This window comes from Gallus gallus, chromosome 10 (assembly GCF_016699485.2).
Source record: "Gallus gallus isolate bGalGal1 chromosome 10, bGalGal1.mat.broiler.GRCg7b, whole genome shotgun sequence".
In the NCBI taxonomy this organism is placed as follows: Eukaryota; Metazoa; Chordata; class Aves; order Galliformes; family Phasianidae; genus Gallus; species Gallus gallus.
In genome coordinates, this window is record NC_052541.1 from 5,485,542 (window position 1) to 5,508,810 (window position 23,269).

Below are 23,269 nucleotides of genomic sequence, written 5' to 3' on the forward strand. Positions count from 1 at the left end.
GCTCAGCATCATGTCATGCACTTCGCACATTTACAACTCCTTAAAACCAGGGAGTTTTCATTTCCTCTCAGTAATCACTACCTGAATGCTTTTTCAGAACCTCACTTCTTCTCTTTCCCAGTTTACTGCTCTTTCCCCTCTCTTTTTTCCCCCGTTTTGAACACAAGTTAGCACTTGATTCCATTGGTTTTGTTTAGCAGCTTCCATCATCTACTAAAAGTCTGTTATTATAGGCTTGTTGTTATGTATCTTTCCATTTAATTAAAACCTGGCTCTTTACCACTAATTAGATCCAAGAATGCTTTCTATAACTGGTTTTATTTAATGCTCTTACTATGCATCTTAACCAGCTGTATAAATAAGTCTTGCTGTTGACTCAGTGACATTTTGAAATAGAAGCCAGTTATGTGCGGTAGGCAGCAGGTAGAACTGTGCTATCAGGGTTAGCAATGAGCACACATCTTGGCAGGTTTTCGTAGAGGCTCCAGGCCCTCTAAGAACTATGCAGATATGATGAAAGGTATCACTCAGTTTGGGTGGTTTTGTATTTGTAACTGAAATGTTTGCCCATCTGCCTCAGCCTATCTTCTATGGATGCAAAAAGGCACTGGGACTTCCCATCAGATGGGTCAGTTACTTCCTGATGAACATAATGTCATAATGTAAAAACCTGTTACTATGCCTGACAATCTTCAGGTTAAAACTGGCAAGATGTACCTGTAGCTCCATTCCACTTGGTCTTCAGCTGCTAATGTGAAAATTGCCATTGAACATGTCAGAAGGAGAAGGAAATGGCAGCAATTGTCAGGCATGACTACCAGGTTCCTTGTTCTGAGTGCCCAGATGTTTTGTATTGCCATGCATAATCCTAGCTGCTTGTAGCAGCAAGCTATGATTAGCAGGCTATGAAAGTGTATCTTTAAAATGTAATAGTTAATCTTTTATTATTTATTTTTGAGAGCAGGGTTTCAGTGCTGTAGAAGCAGTGATCTGCATAAACGTGAGATGAGAGGAGAAATAAGATTCTGTAATTTGCTTTTACAGGACAAGCTTTCCAAAGCTCAAAACAACCTGTTTACTTTAAGGAAAAGAAGGATAAAATATTTAATTACAATCTCTAATTTCCAGAACAGTAAGTCTAGCAGAGGACTGTATGTCTAGCAGAGGGCCGTGACGTGCAAGCTGGAGCTAGATAAAGCAAATTGGAAGACAGTTCCCCTGGATTTCCAGTGACAGGTCCACTAAACTGTCTGGGATCTGATGCGTTTTCCATCAGTGCTGGTTATCTTTCTGAAATAAATGATGTAGTTCAAATGAAAGTCATGGGCTTTATGTGGAGGTGAACTTCTTTAGCTTGTGCTGTGCAGGGGCTAGGTTATCAGTGCATCTGCTGTCCTCTGAACTATTTCTATGGGCGACCTAGATATTATTTGAAATCCATAGGAGGAAAAATAATAATTCTTGTAATGGTAGTATAGTTAGTACAAACTTAACTGGTTGGAATTCTGGCTTTGTAAAAATGTCTTGTTTATTTTTCCTCCTTCATAACTTTCTGAAGTTATCTTCTATTAATAATTTTCTTAATATCTGGAATTTTCTGAATGAATTTAACTAGAATGAAAGATTATATTTTTGCACGTCCACAAAATAACAAACTGGTCAGCTGTTGCAAGGATACAGAGAAAGAAGTGGAGGGAACCTGTAAAAAAAGTGTCAGAGAAAGTTTTATGGTATGACTTCATACATGTTACAGATCGTAAGTTGCTGTCCTTCAGAGCAGTCCATCTGAGTAGAAACCTACAAGCACTGTAAGACTCTAACAGGATGAATGGCTTTTATTGTGAGCATCTCTGGTTATTTTTGACCCTCTTTCCTTTTTTCTTCATTTTGCCCAGTATGTTATAAATATGTGACCACGCGTTTGTTTCCTCCTTCCTTTTGCAACATTACCCATTATGGCTGTAATTGAAGAAGATCGAAGAAGGGAAGTATACTGGGGGTGTGTGTGTGTGTATGTGTGTGTGTGTGTATATATATATATATACATGCATACACATTAATCCTTGTACATATGCTTGCTTTTCATAAGAACTTGTGGTTCTATGGTAATTTGAGTAGCTGTTACTAAATCTTGACATAAATTTGATCACAGTGGAAAAATATGCAAGCTCCCTATCATGCAGCTGATCTATGGCCATTACGTATTTTGCACCTTGCTACCTACCATCTGTCTGCTGGCGTAGTGCTCAGATACAGTAATAGGGGAAAATTCCAGTACACCAAGAAACAGCATACAGAAGATGATGGCTATTCTCATCCGTGGAATGCCTTCACATGCTGCTGATGTCATTGCACCAGACTTGATCTTTTGACCCTCGCCCGGATTATACTATTTCTTTAAATGTGTTGTAGTAGCTAAACATTGTTTTATAGAGAATGTAAGTAATCTAAAGATTCTAAAACATCTAGAAAGAGAATTTGAGAAATAAACATCAAAAACGTGGAGATGTATTCTGTTTATATATATATAAAATTATCTGGCTTTAAAAAAAGTTTAGGGTCTGGTTGAGATTGTCGCTGAAAACCCTACTCTGCAGGATTTTCCATATGAAATTTGATGTGTTTACAATCCGTCTACTCAACTTAGCATGATCTGACTGAAGAATTTCACTGTCCTTTTGGATGAAACTACATTCTCTTTTGTGATGTCTTCATGTGGTACGCAAAGCCAACAAGAGGAAATGCAGGCTTGAAGGGAAGTTCCATTATAATTTTTTTGGTGCCTATTCCTAGTTGTTTAACATTATCTGTTTTTCTTATTACGTACATTTTCTCGTATATACATTTGTGTAGCAGTAGCTTCATCTTAACCATGCAGTGGTTTTTTCGGTTGTGAGCGTTTACAGCCCTCAGGTGGGTTCAGCATGTTTGTGCAAGGTCAAGGGGAGCACTGCTCATGTAGATTCTGAGTCTGCAAGCTGTTCCACTTGGCTCCAACTGTTTGTGCATTTGGAATAGTCTGTGGGGGACAAGATGACAAATGGAGTGAGTTCTGGCCTTTCCAGAGTATGAATATCTATCTTATTAAGTATTCGCTATCTGTATTAATCTGGGAGCAAATAAATATATTGAATAAGCTGACAGATAGTTTTCTATTATTTCATATTTGGAAATCATATAACCTTTATATATTAGGAAAGCAAGCTGAGATGCTAAATTAACATAAAGTTGTGTATGCATAGATGGACTGTAGAAACAAAAACCAAACAAAATAAACAACAAAAAACCCCAGAAACAAACGAAAAAATGCTTCACTTATTTTCTCTGGTGGAAACTTGTAAGAGCTCACTTAAAATGTCAGGATTGAAGCTTACATTTAGCTTATTTCTAAAGTAAATAATAACAGCTGAGCCTATTGAACTGTATTTATCCATAATGAAATCCTGGTGACCTCAGCAGGCTATGTCAAGGATCAATGTGACCAACTGTACTTTGATATTTAAGTATTCTAATACAGAACACTAACTGAACAATTTATCTTGAATAATACATTCTGATCCCAAATAAATTGCTGAAAAATAAGATTGCTTTTTAAATGATTAAATGCTTTGTATTCTAACAATTCTAAAAAATTTCCAAAAATTTTATTACTTTTGTGCAGTGAAAGTTCAAAGTCAGATCCTCTTAAACCCCCAAGTATACTGAAGTTGTGTAAGCCATATTCTACTGGCTAGCAGCATGTTAGTCTGTTCTTTGCACTAATCTGGTTGAGCTCTGATTTGTAAACAAGTGTAGGGCTATAAGTAATTCCAGCTATGTGACATCAAGAGAGCAGTCACTGGAGATTTTTCTGATGTTTTCAGTTTGTTTTTTAGCAACTTCATCCTGTTAATGGTTCACGTTGATATGCATTTAACAATCTTTTCCAATAGTGGGAATTAAAAACCCATAAAAACATTTTATTTTGGAAGGAAGAATGTTTAATAATCCTCACAGTGAGGACAGCAGCAATAGGAACATGGAGCTACTTGTCTCTGCTGTGCCACAGTGTGTGCCCATGGAAATGATTCACATCTCCAGTCTTCTGCTTTATGTTTGTTCTTCAAGAGGTGCTTCCAGTGACTGAGTCAAATGAGGAGCTTCATAACGGAATAAAAATCATTGTGTATGCATTCTTTCTAGTCACATGCAGAACTGAGTATGGTTTTCTTAAAATTCTCCCAGACTTTTCAGTGCTGGTTCGTAAGATACGATTGTTGTCCTGTCTGGGCTTACAGCAGTGAGAGTTGGTAGTTTGGTGTCCCCTTACCTGAAGGGGTATATTACATTTTTTCCACCTGTGAATGAGTCATGAAGTCAGATGCATATTTTGGTTTTGATGTCTCAGGTGAGACAGAGTTACAAAGTTATCGTTATTACTATGGTGTTAATGGTGTTTGTAAAGCCTGTGTTATACACAAGTCTACAAAACCCTAAAACTCAGCCATACACGAAATTCTGCATGAGATATGATTGCTTTTTTTGAGTGCCTTACTTCGTTCATTTTTGCAAATGAAACTATGCAGGAAAAGCCATTTAATTTTCTATTCACTGGTAAAACACACACACAGCCTTTAAAGTTTCAAGTAAATAACCCCAATACAGGCAGTGTTATAACTTATCAGTTTTTGTCATACGTGCTCCAAAGGTTTTGAAGTTCCTGCAGAGAGACAGTATTTTCTTCTCCTTGTGTACGAGTAAGCAGGGGACTCTTCTACCTAAAAAGGGCTATCATGCTTTCTGTCCTCTCTCAGTGATTAGTCTCTGTGATGGGTACGTGTATCTGGGGGTTGCCTGTACATTCCCCCCCCCCCCCCTCCCCACCCCATCCCCCTTTAGAAATCTTGTCTGGATGCTTTGTGAGGCCTTTGGATGGCTGCCTGGGAATTCCTGTAGTAGCTCTAATCAGGCTGCAGGACATTCAGTTGGAGTCACAGTTCCTCCAGAGCTACAGATGCACAGAAATCCTAGATGTTTTGACAGCGTGTGTTCAGATCAGATGTACCATGTATGTGCCACGGCAGTAATTTGCACATGGGTGGTAAATCCATTTGCATAAGTTGGGGATCCTTGTATCCTGTCTGCCCTACATGCTGGGTTTGCTTTTCTGTCAGGAAGATCCTAAATGGCAATGTAAGACTCACATTTCTTCCCATATTCAATTTCTACTTCTATAGCTCCTAGAGAATCTAACTAAAAATACAGGGTGGGGATGGGACTGCACAGCAGCAGGCACCATGTGGAGAACATCAGTCATCTGGGGGCCAGTTCCAGTAGGACAGCAGACCTTAAGGATGTGAGCTGACAGCTGCAATGGATGTGCAAGGCAGCAATGGAGGTGCAGCTCCACAGATCCCTGGTGGTCATCCACACATTCAGCCTTGGATCAGTGTTTCCTTGGGGCACTTCTGTCTTTGAAGCCTGTCAGCTTCTGTTTGATTTATGGCTTTTTAGGCTTTGAATTCTTGTTTGGCTGACGGTTAGTGTTGCTGTCCTCATTCACTTCCTTGAGATTTTATAGCAATCCTTACCCTTTGCTAACACTTCTTAAACAGTTTCATGCCTGTCGGATGTCTGTGATTTTTAAAGCTTGAGGTGTGACAGAACTCTTTAAAAACAATAGTGCCTAGGAGGTGACAGTGCAGGAGGCAGCGGGCACACACCAGAGATTCCATCTGACTGTTGCCAAGAGCTTCTGTACTGTGCGGGTGATGGAGCACAGGTTGTGAAGTCTCCTCCTGGGAGATCTGTCAGGGCATCCTGCTTGAGCAGGGATGGGGCCGGGTGGGCCCAGAGGGGACTTCAATCTCAGCCAGTCTATGATGCAATGTTTTTACAGAAACATTTCGAGCCCTTCACAAAGCACCTCAAATTTATTTCCAAACAACTCGCAGTTCATCACACTGTGGCTGCCTTGCTTATGCTGTGCATTTCAGGCAAAAAGGACAAACAAAATGAAATCTTTCTTTCAGTGCTCATCTTTAAAGCTAATACCTGCCATTCAAGGGAGCTTCTGATGGATTTCCACTCATGGCAGAGTTGTGTTGAAAAGATGATTTTGTATAAATCACCCTTCAGTTGTATCTTCTCTTGATTTTTGAATCACTTTGCTCTGTACCTCTGCCAGTTTTCAGAGATCTTTTTGTTTTCTAATGCGGCCCTTGCACAGCAGTTCTCATTGCTTAGACTGTCAGTGCAGTGGCTGACTGTATTTTGACACGTTGCAGCATGTGATTTGCAAGATTTCAGTGGTTCAGTCTTAGGTACTTACAAAGTGCTGCTGGTGAAACTGGTTTTGAGTGTGGCTGGCAAAAGGAACAAGTCTGTATGGGCTCAAGTTCAAGATCCCTGGTGAAGTGTTATCTTATTACGTGTTGCCACAGGGACAAGTGGCAGATTTGTCTGTACCAATATTAAGTGTTGGAGAAGATGTGACTGTGTGTTTAAAAACCAAAACAAAAAAACCTTTTGCCTTTTGTCATTTCCACTTGTCGTAGTTTGCTTTGTCTTTTTGTCTTACAAACAGACATACATCTTAATAATTTTAGGGTCTTGCAGGTTAAATAAAGGGATCAGAGTCAGTGGTGCCAGAAGGCTTTTGAAATAAGATGAAATAGTGTTACGTTAAAATATGTTTTTAAGTTGTATTTCATCTTCTGTTGCTTAATACACGTGACAAAACTAGAAGGAAATCCAAGTCTTCTGTTGTAATTACATTTCTTTCTACCATTAGAGAAGAATCGGTGATCTCAGGGAAAAACGACATGATAGATAACAGAGTGGCCTTGGAGAAACTGTTTCTTACTGGTGTCTGCAGCAGCTGTGGTACTAAAAAAAAAAAAAGTCAAGTTAATGAGAATTGCTACTGAAGAGAATTTATTGTCCTTTTCTTTTTTTGCTTGTTTTGTAAATTAATGCATCTGAGTTTTTAGTGGTAATTAATAAAACAAGGGCCATTTGTTATAAGCAGGTTTCCGACTTCCTAGGCTAAAACACTGGAAGCTTTTCCCTTTTTCTCTTGGTTTAAAAAAACAAAAACAAAACAGCTGGAGCTGAATGGAAGAAGCATAACTGAAATGCTGCTTTTCTGCTTTGTCAGATGTCTGTCAGCTCTGCCAGTAAGAAGGATACAGAAAAAATCCTTTGGGCTCCAAACTGCATGGTTTACAGCAGGGTTAATAACTGATGTGTATCAAGTTCTCTATTTTGAATTGACAGCTTATCCCAAGTGGAAAAAAAATAACCCAGTAATGTTAGCAATGTTACGTAAAGTCCTTTTATTTATAGATAAATCGATGTGTAGTTATATTATCCACATAAATACATAGGAAATAAATTTAGCATTTTGATAAAATACTGATGCCTGTTACATCTGGATTATATAGATGTGCATATGTATACATTTTAACAGATACATAACGTTTTCTTTCTGTCCATAGAAACACATCTATTCTTGATATTTATATTTTTCCTAACGTATTTGATTTCTAATTAGTAAAATGTATGCTTGTTTATTTGCACGTAACCTTATAAGCTACTCAAAAATGCCAGCAGATGTAGGGGGTGGGTTTGTGCCCTTTCTTATTAATGGAAAGGAGAACTGCCAAATGTAACTCTTCAGTTTGAACTGAATAGAACCATATTTTTCTTATTGTCTGCAATTTAACAAAGATGTATCTAACTACCTGAAGATATCTGAGATGAAGAACAAAGAAGAACAAAAGAAACTAGGTAACTATCTAGCATGATATCTCCTCTTCTTCAGACTGTGTCAAGGTGCTTTTATTGTGTATTAGGTACTTCACAATGTCTTAAACCTTGCAAAAGATCTGATTTAGGCAACAAAAAATCTAGAAATGGCAGATTGCACCATTCTTACAGCTTCTCTTTATTAATCTATCCCAGCATAGAATAGAAGTGGGAGGGAAAAAGAAGAGGATGTGGGGAAGCTGTTTGGCTGATCGTGTAGCTGGTTTGATGGTGGGTTTTTAGATGAGTTTCGATACAACCAATGCACAGTTATGTTTGTGCACTGTACAGAAGGGCAGATTCAACAAACCTCCTAGTAGAACTTCTTAGAAAATAAATTGTGTATGCTGGCAGGTTTCACTAATGGATTATATATGTCAGTATGTATTTACAGTATTTGCAGTATTTTCCATGTGTAAATGTATGTACTCTGAAATATTTTCTGTTGAAGGTCATGTCTATGTGATAACGCTGTTTTTAGAGAACTTCATTTGTGGAAGAAATGTTTCTCCTCTGACAGCAGAACATCAAAGTTGCTCACAAATTGAACTGTGCTCTACTACACAAACACTACAAAATATACTTTTAAGAGGCAGCACAGTATGTTTGTGCTTGTTAGTGTGGAAATTCAGGGCAGTATGTAGATGCATCTGGTGTATATTGTTTGGCTGTTAAGAGGATGAAAGATGCAAGAGCTCATTAGAGGGGGAATTTCGGAGCTGGATTAGGTGAAGAAAAGGTGACGGTTAATGCCTGGAGTTCTTTATGTCCTAACTCCCATTTTACAGGTGAAGAAACTGATAAAGAGTGACGAAACTTAACTTTGTAGGAGCCTGCTGAAATACATATGTTGGCCTATGCAGAGTAGGAAGCTAAGAGCACCAAGCCTATAATTATAACTGCAGTATGTATCTCTGAGGGGCTGGAGAAGCAATGAAGCATCACCTCCTGGCATAGGGGGACAATAGTTTTCCCAGATCAGCTCTGTGTATAGATAAATATCTGCAACAGTACATCTAAAATTCATCTATTCTTTGAACAGTGTGTAGATCGATGACCCACTCCTCAGTGTTTAGACATGCTTTTTTCAATTCCTGAGATTTCTCCTTCTCTCCCCTTTCCACTTTCTTAAGCTTTGGTTTTGCCTGCAGTAGCTGGAACCATTGAGAGAAGGAGGAGAGTGGGGGAAGAGAGATTTGAGACAAGTGTTGCTTTGTGTCCCACTGGACTGCAAACTGACTCCTAACGTGTCAGGATGTACGAGCAGGGGGAAGAGAACAGGAGCGTGTGATCTGAGGTGAAGCGCTGTCATTGCTCTCCACTGCCAAGCAGGCAGAAGTACTAAGCACGATTACATCAGTTCGTAAAATAGCAGGCTTTGCTTTCCTCTTTGCACTACCAGCTTCGATGCAAAAGCTGATGTGATGCACATAGGAGAAGTGCAAACCAACCATCTTCCTTCAATATTTTTTTTTTCTCTTCAGAGAGGGTTCTTTGTTGTTGAAGCCAATGGTGATTTGGCCACTCATTTCAATGAGTATTTTTAATAACAGTTGATGAGGTAACGTTCAGCTGGACTGGCAGAGAAACATTTCCATCTTTTGGTGCTGCTTGTAACAGCATAGTTGAAATTGAAGGCTTTGTGTTTGTTCTTTTTTACATATGCACGGGAACTTGGTTAAAGAATGGAAGTCTTGCATTATTTTAATATGTTAAAACGTGCTTATATATTTCTGTTGTTGTTGAACTTCCTGCTTATTCTGTTGGGTTATATGAGAATTTGAATGGGTCTCACAGAGAATGCCTATTGAAGCAGGATTCCCAGCTTGCAGCAGTGAGGGGTTTTGGCTCAGCTGGGATGCCTGTGCTGGCTGATACTGACACAGCTGCTGGTTACCTTTAGCACCTCGTTTCAGGAACATGTGTTTAAAAAATAAGTGCACTTGTACAGAACTGCTCATAAAAGGAGGGCTTAAATCTGTAATGATGTACGTTAACGATACTTGAATATATAAGTTATTTTGGGTTCTTCTGAACACTTTTGTGCATTTTTTTCTGCATTCGTGCTGCAGAAGTTTTAGCTGCCAGTTAACAAAAATAATCCATCAAGATAAGGCTGGTTATCCTGTACATTAGAACAGAATTTCGTGCCTCACCAGTTTAGCTTGGGAAATATTTAGAATGTGATTTGGCAAGCGTTGAGAAGCTCTATACTGAGTAGTACTTGCAATAGAAGTGAAGCATGAGGAATGTTGTGAAGAAAATGCACATCTAGCACATGAGAAATGGCTATAACTGTGCTTCATTGTTGCAAGCAGTTTGTTTTAGTGCAGTGGCTGCAGGCGAAGTAGGGTCGGTGCAGGGAGGAGCCTGGCATTACAGAGCTGTGAGTGTGAGCCCGAATGATTTTGCTACTGAAGGGGTGGAAATGAGTAAGTGTAAGCAATCTGCGCCACGCTTTCATCTGAACTGTTGGTTATTTCTCCTTTAGAGCTCTGTCTTAGTGGCTACTGAAGAAACAGAGTAAGTTTTTAAACTTTTATTTCCTACGCTATTATAACACATGAGAACCTTGCATCAAAGTCATACTGAAATAACCCTAAGGTTCTGTTGCTTATGGTAGAAAATACTTCTGTGATCCAGTTCGTTCTCAAATTAGGAAAAAACAGCTGCTGATGGAAGACAGCGGGAGACAGAAACACTTATTTGACCAAAGCATATAGGAAAGTGATATTAAAAAGGAGGTGGAAGTGGAAGAAGCAGGCATTCACATTTCCAGGGAAGCTCTGTGTTTATGTAGAGCACAGCAGCTGCACTGCAAACCCCTCTCTGATGACCTCAGTCCTGAACAAGACAGCCTGTTCCGGGTGCAGGTGTGATTACTGAATTATTTGTTCTGTTTCAGTGTCAGTCAGTCACAGGGAGGAATTCTGGGTAACATTCGTATCCACTGAATAAATTGAATTGGTATATTTGGTATTCCAGAGTGTGCTGTGTGCCTTCCTGCTATTGCAGAAATAGTTGATTTTATTCCATTGAATTACATTAGTTAAATAGGACGGACAAGAGGAAGTGGCTCCTGCAACAACCGCTGAATACATCAGGCAGGCAGATGGAAAGGCAGGACTGGACTGAGGATGGAGCAAGACATAGAAGACAATTTTGACAGCTGACTTGTGATCTGTTTTGAAGAGGCTTGCGTATGCTGTTTGAAATGTGGATTTTAGGTTTCTTCTCTGTGCTTCGTGAGAAACGGAGCTGTGAAAAAGTTCACTTCTAATTCATGTGTATTCAGGCAGATTTGTTTGAATTTTACAAATCTTGGAGCCTGTCAGAGATTGGCTAAGCTACTTTAGGTGGCATATAGGTCTTTGCCATGTGTCAGTCGCTGTGCATCTTCTCTATGCATTTTATCTCTTACTGATGTACAAGGGTATATATATTTTATGGGTAACTCCTGTTGTTTGGTGCATGCCGCCAGAGAGAAGGGCTAGCTTAATGAATGTGGGCACTTTTCTCACTCTAGTTTCTGAATGAACAACTCTAGTCAGACTTAAATGTGGGGAAACTGGGTACTCTCAGGCCTGATTTACTTATTTTTTTTGGCATGTGTAGGGTGTAGGATCTTTCTGGAGTCTTGGGGGGGAATGAAGCAGTAGGCCCTTCTAGAAAGATAACTCCAGTTTTCATGAGAAATCGCTTGTCTGCTTTGGCTGTCATTAAGGAGAAACCTATTTATTCAGCATAAGATGTATGACTTCAGCATCAAAGCTTCCCTAATGCTTTATTAGGAGTATTATTTTTATTTCCCCCTTTTCTCAACTAAAATACAATAGAGGAATGTAGCCTCACAGATGGGTTGAACCTTTTGAAGATTACATGCTGTGGTGGCAATTATTATTCCTGCATGTGAGATCTCAGTCTTTTATGGATGCACTGTTCTGTCACTTCTTTGAAAAAGCATTGTAGTGGCATCATTGTTAGCTTCATGGGAGGCAGAGCACTGATACAGAAATGCCTGTGAATGTGATAAAAATGATTCCAAAATGACAAAGGAGTAATAGGAAGATGCCTATGCCAATGTCAATATACTCTTAAACACTTCTTTGGTGATGTGAATTGAGCATTACTTTGCATTGTGTGCTTTAGATTTTTAGTAAGCAAGAAAGAGATGAAAAATGGAAGGTATTTTGCTGAGACCGGCTAATTTTAAATCTGGGCTCTTGCTTGTGATCCAGTGTAATTTATGTAAATGATCTGTCTGTAACTGAAGATGTATGGGGATAAATTTCAGATTATCTGTGAGGGTTTAAGGAGGGTTTTAGGTGACTCAAAAATGATAAACTAACTTGACTGGGGAGTACAATTCAAATGAGTATATGATCCAATATGCTGTAATGTAGCGTGGTTCTTGGACCATAGGAGCTGTCTGCTAGCTGTTTTTCTTTTAAATCGCCTGAAGCATACATATTTTATGAAACTGGTGATGCCTGAATTGATCAGTGTACTCTTGTGGCAGCATCTGGGGAATACTTCACCATTTCTAGTGGTGGGAAGTAACGGAGGAGGGATTTGGCAGGGCTGATGGCAGCTCAAGCACCACCCACTGTCTGCACCAAGAGCAGCCAGGCACTGTGCTGAGCAGCCGGCATTCTCCATCAGCTGTTCTGCTGTTCCCACCGCATTGCTCTGTCTAGGCTGGCCGGCTGTATTTCTAGATGGGGAAGTTGTTGGCATTGATGCCACAGACTGGTCACAAATCAGGACAGAGAGTCATCTTGCACACTGTAATAACGTGATACATCTGAGGCCGTGGTAGTCAGCTTGAAAAAAAGACATTGAAACACCCCAGTAGGAGGATTGGTGTCATTCACAAAAGCTGTAGGTCACTTGAGATAAATTCGTTCTGTGTGATTTTCTGAGCATTTGAATTGTTTTCTTAATTATGTTAATTCATTCAGGACTATGAAGTTCTTAACTGTTCTGTGTGGAAGGAAAATGATCTCTGTTTTTGGCAAATATCTATCAGGTAACAGTGGCAGTGGAGGAGCTTCTTCAGTCATAAGCTGTTTATCTTAACCACTTGTGACAGACTAAGCTACACCTGAATTTAGAGTTAAAGACTCAGAGGAAGGAAGGAAGTGCTTTTTCATGTCTTAAGCTCTTCCTGAAAGCAGAAAACTGGTTGCATTTCACTTTTGCATAAAGTGCTGTTGCTTTTGATATGCAAATGGTGCACTGTACCATGTAGCCTCGGTTTTCTAGAGACCAAAAGGAATGGCAGAGAAAAACGTATGTGGTGTAGGAATTCAAATGGTTTCGAAGCAGGGTTCCTTTTCTATTTCGCAAATCAATCCTAAATGTCAACAAAGCAAAAAGAGATCAAATCGGGTTGGACTATGAGGACAGGGATTGCCTTGTGTGATAAGGGACATTTGAGAATTTCTGCATGTGATGAATATAAAAGGCAGCTGAGCTGACTGAATGTTAAAGCAGCTGTAGTGAGCAGCAATAGAACAGAGTGGGTTGTAGCTCAGCGACAGCTCATCGTAGAATCATCATGTTTTCCTCTTAGAGCATCTCTGAAAAACAAGGAGGAGTTCTTTTTTATCTTCATCTAACAAGCAGATTTTGAGTAATTATTTTTCTTGAAAATGTGCATTAACATCTGAGCTATACATATATATACATATATACAAAAGCACACATATATAGAGTTGAGTGATGAGACTTTCTGTCTGTGGTTCAAAATCTTTTCTCTCTCCCTCACCTCATTAAATCACACAGTGTTTCCCCTAGTCATTTCTCCTTTTCCTTAAGTGTTTCTCTTGTACGGAGGTCAGATTTGCTCTGCTGGCATTTCACGATGCAGAAATACTTGGTTAGCAAAGCAGACTTGTGCATGTCTCAGTGCCTTTGACACTCTCCATTCTTTTTCCCACCCACCCTCACCTTGAGAAGCTGCGGGTGTGCAGCACAGATGGTGGCAAACGAGGGAGCTGTGCCAATTGCAGGCGGTTGGAGTCGCCCTGGCTCAGCTGTACCAGGTCGGTGAGGCAGACTGTGGGCTCCTTTCTTCTCTTTCAGTCCTCGGAAGCTGACTGGGGAGAAACAAGGCTTCTGCAGTTATCTGAAGCAAAAGCAGGTTCCCCGTTTTTCCGGGAAGTTCTCTCAAACCTGTGAATCTTTTACCTTGTATTACTGGGAGATTGGCAACTGGAAATCTGCTTTACTTGGTGACGCAGGAGTTAAACAAAAATAGGCCTCGTGAAGTGAAACTGAAATCAATAGGAAACTGCATTTTCTGCTGTGAGTCTGTAGGCAGCAGTGCCTGTAGCATGCTCCGGCTTTGTGCTGCGTTGTCTCATACGGCAGTAACCAGAAAGGTCCTCTCCCACAAGTAGGTACTTGACAATATGGTGTAGTGCTGCTCTGGAGTTTGTCAGCTTTTGTATCTATAGATGCATTGCATTGTAAAGCAACTAAGCAAGTAAGATCCTTTTAACAGTGAAGTCTCATTTATTATTTATAAAGGTGGAGCTCTCCTAGTACGCCTGAACTGGTCAGAAGAAGCCTCAGAGGGGAATATGATGGCTGCGTATTTCCTGTGAAGTCAACAAGCTGGGTGCTTGGTGCAGAGTGCAAAAGAGTAACTTGAATTGTTTGCGTTTTGAGTTCCTTTAGAAAAAGGTGGTTCAGTTTGTAATTAAAAATGCACTCTGTTTATTTGCTGAAGTTTGCACAGCTCTCTAGCAACAGATTTTCCTAATGTCCACCATTACGGTGCCTGTATGCTTGGAAATGAGTTGGCTGAGGGCTTTCAGAGAAAGTTCACAGCAGAGCTTTGTTCAGCTACTGTTGTGACCTTTTTGCAAATGTATGTGACTTAAAAGTAGCTTTCTCACTGAAACTTACTGCTGATAATTTAAAATAAAGAAGATGTAGTTCAAGTTAAAAATTATTCCTCTTCTGCCATCAGGAAATGAATGAAGGCTGTCTGGATGCTTTGCTGTGCAACCTGCTGTAGAGACCCTGCTTTAGCAGGAGAGATGAGCCGCATGGTCTCCAGAGGTCCCCTCCAACCCCTACAATGCTGCAATTCTTTGACTGTTTTAGACTAATGAGAAATATCATTTGATATGCCCACAATAGAGTATGGTAGAAAAGAGTTAAATTAAGAACATTGATTGATCAAAATAAGTAGAGCTTTGGCAATCAATCAAGGTTTAGCAAGGAAGCTTTGTCAGTATGTTTATATTTGTCTGTATACATATGAACATTGTATATGTATACATGCATACATATACAAAAGTAGCCTCACATGCCTGCATATATGTGTAGAAATATTTTAAATTGAAACACATTCTGATATGAATTACATTTTCAAGCTACCACAAAATTAGAAGCCACAGGTAAAAGTCAGTTAATGTTGCCATCATTTAAAGGTAAGAGGTAACAATTGATCTCCTGAGATTTGTTTGCTCATTAGCAGAGGTCATGTTATTTAAAGGATATTTATAGATGATGTCTGTGGAAAATTTTCTGTGACTTGGTGACATTGGGATTTCTTCCTGTGTGTTCTAAAAGATCTCAGCCACATTGTCATGCCAGCAACTGGGTGCTTGTTTGCTTTCTTGTGAACAGTGTCACAAGGGCAGTAAAACTGCTCATGCTGGTGGATTTGTCTTGGTTTATACTCTTTTTTAGTTCTGGACCTGATAGACAAGAATTGGATTTTAAAACTAACCTGGGGCAAATCATGCTCATTCTCTTCATATAGGTTACAAATGCATATTTTGCTTCATAAATGATGTTTACTTGATTGTTTAATACAGTTTTTGTTTCAATTTTCTCAGTATAATAGACTAATAATAACAATTTTTCAAAAAGTAAATTGAAAGTCCTATAAATAACTTACAGAGAGAAAAACTAATACAATTAGAATTACATCTAGGTGTTTTTGTATATGTGGATACATGGCATGATCTGTATTCCCTGATAGTTACTGCTGTAATGAAAGCAAGGCTACAGAAAGAGCTTCTGTTGTTCTGTAACTCAGTAGGACAACTTTGTGTTTAAACCAAACGAAACCAGAAACATTCTCTTCATAAACAGAAGTATTTTAGTGAAAGTATATGATGAGTTATGTAGTCAAGGTATACTTCTGGAGTTCAATAGAGATCTATACTATTTTGATCTTCCAAGAAAATTCTTAGAACCAATTTGAGAATTTTGTCTTTCAATGGCTAAGGAGGGAAAGAGCTCTTTATTTGAGAGTTTTTGTCTATCTTAGATATTTAAGTATATATACAATGAAGTGCGGCTGTTGGGGAGAAGAAACAAGTTCTGTGATCATGTGTTTTTCAGTCCTCTTCACAGAGAGATGATGGGAGTAGCTGGCAGCAGTTCTGAGAACACAGAAGAGTCCAATTAATTTAATGATGCATTGCTAGGCAGTCAAATGATCTTTTTCTTTGTTACTCTTGGTAGAATGTTCCTTGGCTGTGGAGGGAAATAGAGATGTTCCAATTCACTTCTCTTGCCCCTTTTGTTCGAGGACAGGTAGGACTGGTGCTATTTCCACAGCATTTGTGGGAGTGTTAAGAAATGTGCAGGCATGTAAACAAAGCTGTGTACAATATGCAGATAAGGCCCTTGGACCTAAGCCCCAGCCGTGCTTGCTTCTGTGCTGTAAGAAGTCAGGACTGGTTTTCCAGCTGTCACCACACCAGGACATAGCTGTCTGCTCCCTGGAGGCCAGCAGGAGGCCCGCTTTGTGGGGACAGGCTACGTTTTGCACTCAGCACAATTGCAAGGGGCCAACCAGTCGAGAGCTGGATTTGGGTACACTCAAGCTGTGGATCTACAAAAGAGCTGAGCTAATGTCATGGTTTTATGATTTTTGGTTACTGGTATTCCACATCATAACATCATGTAGTGCACTGGGAGTTAAAGTGTTAATGCTCCAGTTCCGGGCACCTGTCTGGAAGAGAAGAAGAACTACATTCCCCAGGAGACCGTTTGCTGCTCTGTTATCATTCCTGCTCAGGGGAACACATCTAAGGCCTCAGTAGATCACCTGACAGCCCTCTTTTCGATCATCAGGTTCTCTTGCTGCTGCTTGTCCTGGCCGCATGCCATTAGTGTAAGGCCTTCAGCTTTTTTGGACGCTCTTTCTCTTATTGTATTTGCTCCAATTCTAATTATAATGTATTATAGTGTGTTGTCTTGCATTGTGATACTGTATTTAGAAAATTAGTTTGTTTCTCCTCAGACCATTGCTGCTGTTTGTAATTATTTTGGGGTCCCCTGTTTCCCCTTTCCAGAGGTGTGGATCCGAGGATCCCTCCGCCCCGCCAGTCACAGAACTGGGCCGAACCAGCCCGTAAACTGTTGACAGCTAATCCCAAAGGATGCTGACACTGAATTATAGACATTCTTCACACCACTTGCATCCTGCTGTCTACTTTGTACTGGCTGTGGTGTTTTTGCAGACTTGTGTGTGTTGATTCAGTCCAGCACAAAGTTCATCCGTGCACAGAAATAACGCAGTGGGAGCTTTTTGTTGGCTCGGTGATTCGGTGGACCGAACACCACTTAGATGAGCATCACGGTGTGTGGGAAGGAGAGAATGGCACCCATTAGGGAGCCCAAAGCAGAGCAGCAGAGAAGGAAGAGGCACCTGGCCTTTAAGGCTACTGAATTTTGGCATAATATTTGGGTCAGTACAAACTTGTTCTGCTAGGATTTATTCTCTGCCTTCAACTGCATTTCAGCTTTTTCACAAGCTGTCGAATATCTTCATCGGTGGTAGTATTTAATTAAAAGCTGTAATCATGTCATTTAAAGGAATGCTAACCTTCACTAGCCTCTCCCTGCTGCACATACCTTTTCTGTCACCACAGTTGGCTCTAGGTGCTGGATTGCAGAGTTGTTAATGTAGGAACTAGTTAAACAAAAGTAGATAGGAAGTTTTTGCTAAGCATTTCACTAAGTCAAATTTAAGTCATTTGTTAGTGACTAGCAATACTTGCTGTGACTTTCCTATGAGCTTACGATGGTTAAATGCAAATAACATATGCAGGATGCTAAACTGTGGAGATTTTCTTGCGTACTTCAGATGGAAGTTGAAAATTTTTCCTTTTTCTCCTCCTTTCTTTGTAAGCTGAGTCTCCACAACTTTTCTGGACAACCTCTGCCAGTACTCAATCACCCATACATCAGAAAAGCATTTTCTGATGTTAAGATATTATTTCCTGTGTTTCAGTTTGTGCTCCTTGTGTCCTGGCACTGGGCACCACTGGAAAAGCCTGACTCAGTCTTTTTCAGCACCCTCTTCAGGTATTTATGGATGTTGATAAGGCTTTCTCTGAGCCTTCTTTTCTCTAAGCTAAACTGTCCCTGAGAGGTGAGTTTTTCCTTCAATCCCATCCCTCAGACATGCACATGAATAATAAACAAGGACTACGACACAGGCACGTGAGGCAGTGGTAACGCTATGGTCTGTCCTGTTGCTTGACAGAAGCTGTGACTTTGGTATTACACTTTGAATTGCACTTTCATTTTGTGATTTGCAGTGTTTGGCAGTACATTTGAAACTGGCCTGTAAACACTTAACTTGAATTTCAAATCAAGAAAGCATAAAAAAAAAAATCAGGAAATGACATTCCTGACCTTTTAGTGAGTTCGCTTTTGTGTGTGTGATCTCTTTGCTCTTTGTGTCATGCACTAGAGTAGATAAGTGATGGGATAAACACTGCTACAGACATGTTCTTTGTTCTGGATCTGTGTGCGCCTCTTGTTTCTCTACCTATCCACAAAGCAAATATGTGAAGATAAGGGACAAAATCCATTGTTCATTCAATTCAGATCTTAGCTATTTTGTTTTCAAATCTGAGTGTAGATAGTTGATAAACTTGAGAGTTTAGGTTTTGCAGTCTTCTAGCATGGGCCTGAAAGTCTCTGCTGTATGTGACAAAGAAGTATATGTTGCCATATAATTTTAATTCTCTTGTAATTAAAAAGAATTTTCCATTGTGAACAGTTTTCTCTAGCTTCTGACCAGACAAGTAGTTGCTGCATTTTCTGTGACTTCTGACTGTTCCTGCTGTCATTGTAGATGCTCAAAGCAAGCAGCAATATACCTAATAGAGATCTTTATCAGATCTGAAATTGGAGCTCTATACAAGGAGGCAAACTGCTGCCTTAAAGTGACACATGCAACTGGGAACTTAAATGGAACTATATTGAAAATCTGAGCTTAAACAGTAATATATATGGATATATACATATATGTTATTGGGGTAGTATAAGCTAATGTGAGAACATACGGTACTTATTAGGCTATAACAATGTCAAAATACTGCTACACTAAAAACTTAATGAATCATTAAGGAGAGATGTTCATATCTTGGTTGTGATATAAATAAGACAGATTTAATTTTGGCATCATTAATTACCTTTAAGAACTTGCTGGGAATGTTTGATGTTCTTTTCTTAAAGACTTCGTTGTGATTGTTTCAGTTTGATTCTAGTGTAATTTCTTATGCCTATCATTTTTAAATACTCATTTAATAACTGAATATAGAATTGAATACTGAGGTCAGATTTACTGCTTGTTATGGCAACTGCAACTTTATCTAAATCTGTAGTTCATAGAGACAACTATGGCTTTTTATGACCTGTGTATTGAAGAACAAGTTTTTATGTCTACTTGCCTGTTGCTGGTGCCACTGCATCAATTCCATAGGGTTACCGTCAGGCCAATATATCTCCTCCCAGCCCATCTTACCATCTAGTGGATGTATGGTGTCCGTAGGGATAGTTTTAGCAGGAGGCAGAGGAATCAAGGGAGTTTTTTTTTTCCTCATACAATTCTGTGTTCATTTTTTTCTTCATGTTTTTGCTATCTAGAGAGAGTTTTTTTTTTTTTTCTGGCTATTTTTGAACTGCAATGTAACCACCTTTTTTTGATGGCACTTGAAATGAACAAGCACTTTCATGGGCAGTGGTACTTTGACTAGCTTTTTTCTACGTGCTGTTACTAGAAATGTTAACTTAGTTAGAAAAATTCTTTCTTCATAATAATGCTGCAGATTGTAATGCCAGGATCAGGATGTGTAGTGGGGATAATGTAAATGGATGCAAAACAGTTCTTTATGATGTTACTTTTGGAGTCAGTAAAACATGTTCTGTGTTCTCTCTCTGTTCTCACAGGCACATAATACTCCAGAGCTTCAAAATCAGAAGTAAAATCATTTGGACAGTTGCCACCTGCCCTCCTAAATAGGTAAGCATACTTAAAACAGGAAAAGGGGCCTTGCCCACTTTATTCCTTTGAGTAGCTGTAAACATCCCCCCCACCCCTTAAACTAGCATCTGTCATTTAGTTGTTTCGAAATGATGAACATAAGGGCCTTGCAAAGAAAAGAAGAATTACACTTCTTTTCTAATTTACAGTAATTAGAATCATATAATCATTTAGGTTCAAGATAATAAAATCCACCTATAAGCCTGACCTACCAAGTCCTGTCACTAAGCTATGTCCCTTAGTGCCACATCTACACATCTCTTGAATAGTTCCAAGGATGGAGATTCCACCACTTCTCCGGGCAGCCTCTTCCAATGCTTGGCCCTCATCATGTTTGTGTAGAAATTCTTCCTAATGTACAATTTAAAACTTCCCTAGTGCAGGTTGGGACTTGTTTTCTTGTGTTCTATCATTTATCGTCTGAGAAAAGAGATTGACCCCTCTGTTGCAGCCTCCTCCCAGGTTATTATACGGAGCAATGAGGCATCTGCTCAGCCTCCTCCTCTTCAGAGTAAACAGCCCCAGTTTTCTTGGCTGCTTCTCATACGTTTTGTTTTCTAGTCCCCTCACCAGCTTTATCTCTCTTCTCTGAGAGAAGTTCCAGGAACTCTGGGTCTTTCTCGTAGTGAAGGCTCCAAAAGTGAACATAGTATTTGAGGTGTATTCTCACTAGTGCCCAGAGCAGAGGGACAGTTGCTTCCTTAGTTCTTCTGACCATGTTATTTGAGTTGCAGGCCAGAATGCTGTTGGTCATCTTGGCCTCAGTGCTGGCTCATGTGCAACTGTCAGCCAGCACGCACAGGTCTTTTTCTGCTGGTAGGCTTTCCAGCCACTGTTCCTCAATCCTGTCTGGCTGTGTGGGGTTGAATGTCATGGAACTGGACTTGGCTCATCCAACTAGCCAATCCAGGTTACTCTGCAAAGCCTTCCTAACTTCAAGTAGATTGACAGCCCTGCCTAAATTCCTCTTGTCTGTGTAAGTACTGAGAGTGCGTTTGATCTCCTCGTCAATATCATTAATAAAAATGTGAAACAAAACTGACCCCACTGCTGAGATCTGGGGGATGTCGCTGATGACTAGCCACCACCTGGAATGAACTCAGTTCATTTTGACTCTGAGCCCTGCCTTCTATTCAGTTCTTCACTCAGTTAAGTATAGCTAACCAAAGAAACCTAAAATTATTAACAAACTAACAGTATGCCTATTGCCTGTGGCAGCATAGAGCTGTTGGACAATGTATTGTTATTCATTAAATTAATCTTTATCTTCGGTTGAATACTAAATAAGTTCCTAAAACCATCGATACTGTTGTAACATTGAACTGCTGCAGCAGTTGACCTGTCACTGCAGAAGCTCTGTTTTGGGCATTGTTTTTTGCTTTTATATTTCTTAGCAGTTCCTTCCATAGTGACAGAAGGGTGCAATCCATTGTGAGGCTATAATGGAAGACCTCCATAGCAATAACCTTGGTGAGGACAGTGAAGTGAACCATACATTTGCTAAATACGTGTTATTTAACTGATTATCTGCTGCTGTAAGTTGCCATTTTTGTTCTGACTTCTTTCTTCTTTTTCCAGGAGGAAAGTGGGATTATCGGTGCCTGCCTCATTTACTTCACCAAAATGAGATAGGGCATGCAGGAGAGAAGGGATATTTTTGCAAGTGGAAGCTACAATGGTGAGTTGGATTTCGTGCTTACTTCTGCTGCAGAATTTCTCAGTAATGCTAAATATGTTGTTTAAACCAAACTTCATGCAAATATTTCTACTTCTTTCTAAGTGTGTTACAAATAACATTTCCTTGTCAGCAGTACTGGCTTGTAAAGTTTTTTCCGACTGCTTCTTCCTCCCTTGACATTTTTGGTCCACAGTATTACTGGAGGTAACAGTCAATAAACTAAGTAGGCAAAATAAATAAATGGAGTTAAAAATAGTTCTTTTTGTCCATGAATACACAGAAAAGAATGTGAAACTATGATATATATTTTTTGATTTCACACCTGTCTGTTTTGAACATTATGCTGAAAATTGAGCGTATGGTTAACGTGATTTTTAAGTTTTGAGGTGCTAAATTCCCTCTAAAATTGTAATAATTGTGCAGGGACTGACTGAAAGTTAGTAGGTACTTTTTTATAGCTAATTTGGCTTCCTCAGCTTCACCTTTAAAATAGTAGCATCTGCACACCTTACAGGTGCTTTCAAAAAACACTAATGAGCTTAGTAAAGAGATATATGTATTCTGCACAGATGAGCACTGAAGGAGGAAGAGAGTCTCCATTCAAGTAGTTCAAAAAGTTACAGTAAGTCAAATTCCTGGGAGATTTTAATTTGATAAAGTATGTTTGAATGAAGGATAGAGATACCAATGTATTCTATTATTTAAATGGTTATAATGTCTTAATTATGAAAATTATTCTAAAATGATGTCTGAAAGGAAAGGAAAAATATTTAAGTAAACAACTGTACTGTTACTAGAGATGCTTCTATATTGTAGAACAGATTGCTGTGAAAACTTAGATTTCTTTTTGTCTCTTTCTAAGTCAACCTGTAACTCAATTTGAAGTGGAATAAACACAGTTGCTCAGATTCTTTGCAGAGAATGATGCATACATTTGTATTTAAAAAAAAAAAAGTTGGGAGACTATTTTGGTGGTAGAGGAGCCCATGACACAGCACATCGTCTTCAACATATTAGGTGCATTAAAAGCTGTGAGTATACTTGACCAATACAGCTTTCCTTTCTCTGTCCTAAGTATAATAGCTGAACAGAGGTTGTGCATTCTGGTGTTGGCGTTGTGCTGTCTCTTGTATGTTGGCATATACAGTCTTGTTTTTTTTCTGCAGCATTTGTCAGTCAATGAACAGTCATTGCAGAGAGCTGGATTTCTACATCCAGCAGTTCTGAATTCAGCTCAGTATACAATATTGAGTACACTTCTTGCTGGTTGTGGCTATCAAAATATTATCTCATGGCATAATTATCTTCAGTACTTTTGGGGAATAGAGTAGGAAGAGAACTATAAGCCTGAGCAACAATTCCATGCTGAAGACCATACTTCCTATGCACACAGGTTTTGATTAATAACCATTTAGAGCACTCTAGAAACAGAGTGATGATGATTGACTCCTTGTATATTGGAATTCATATTAAGCACATCTAAATGGACTGGA

General features: G+C 39.4%; 1 protein-coding gene across 38 annotated transcripts in view; it reads left to right on the forward strand.

The window, feature by feature from the left end:
- The window catches only part of OTUD7A (OTU deubiquitinase 7A), a 168,320-nt gene that overhangs the window by 64,646 nt on the left and 80,405 nt on the right, over nucleotides 1–23,269 (forward strand). For 33 of the 38 annotated variants that reach the window (XM_046899294.1, XM_046899295.1, XM_046899273.1 and 30 more), the window contains 2 exons: nucleotides 20,005–20,077; nucleotides 21,677–21,776. The gene's annotated coding sequence lies outside the window, so the exon portion shown is untranslated. Of the gene's footprint in view, nucleotides 1–10,198; nucleotides 10,312–14,117; nucleotides 14,189–20,004; nucleotides 20,078–21,676; nucleotides 21,777–22,345; nucleotides 22,399–23,269 lie in introns of those variants that run through there. The other 5 variants (XM_040706865.2, XM_040706873.2, XM_046899283.1 and 2 more) reach the window with 3 other exon arrangements.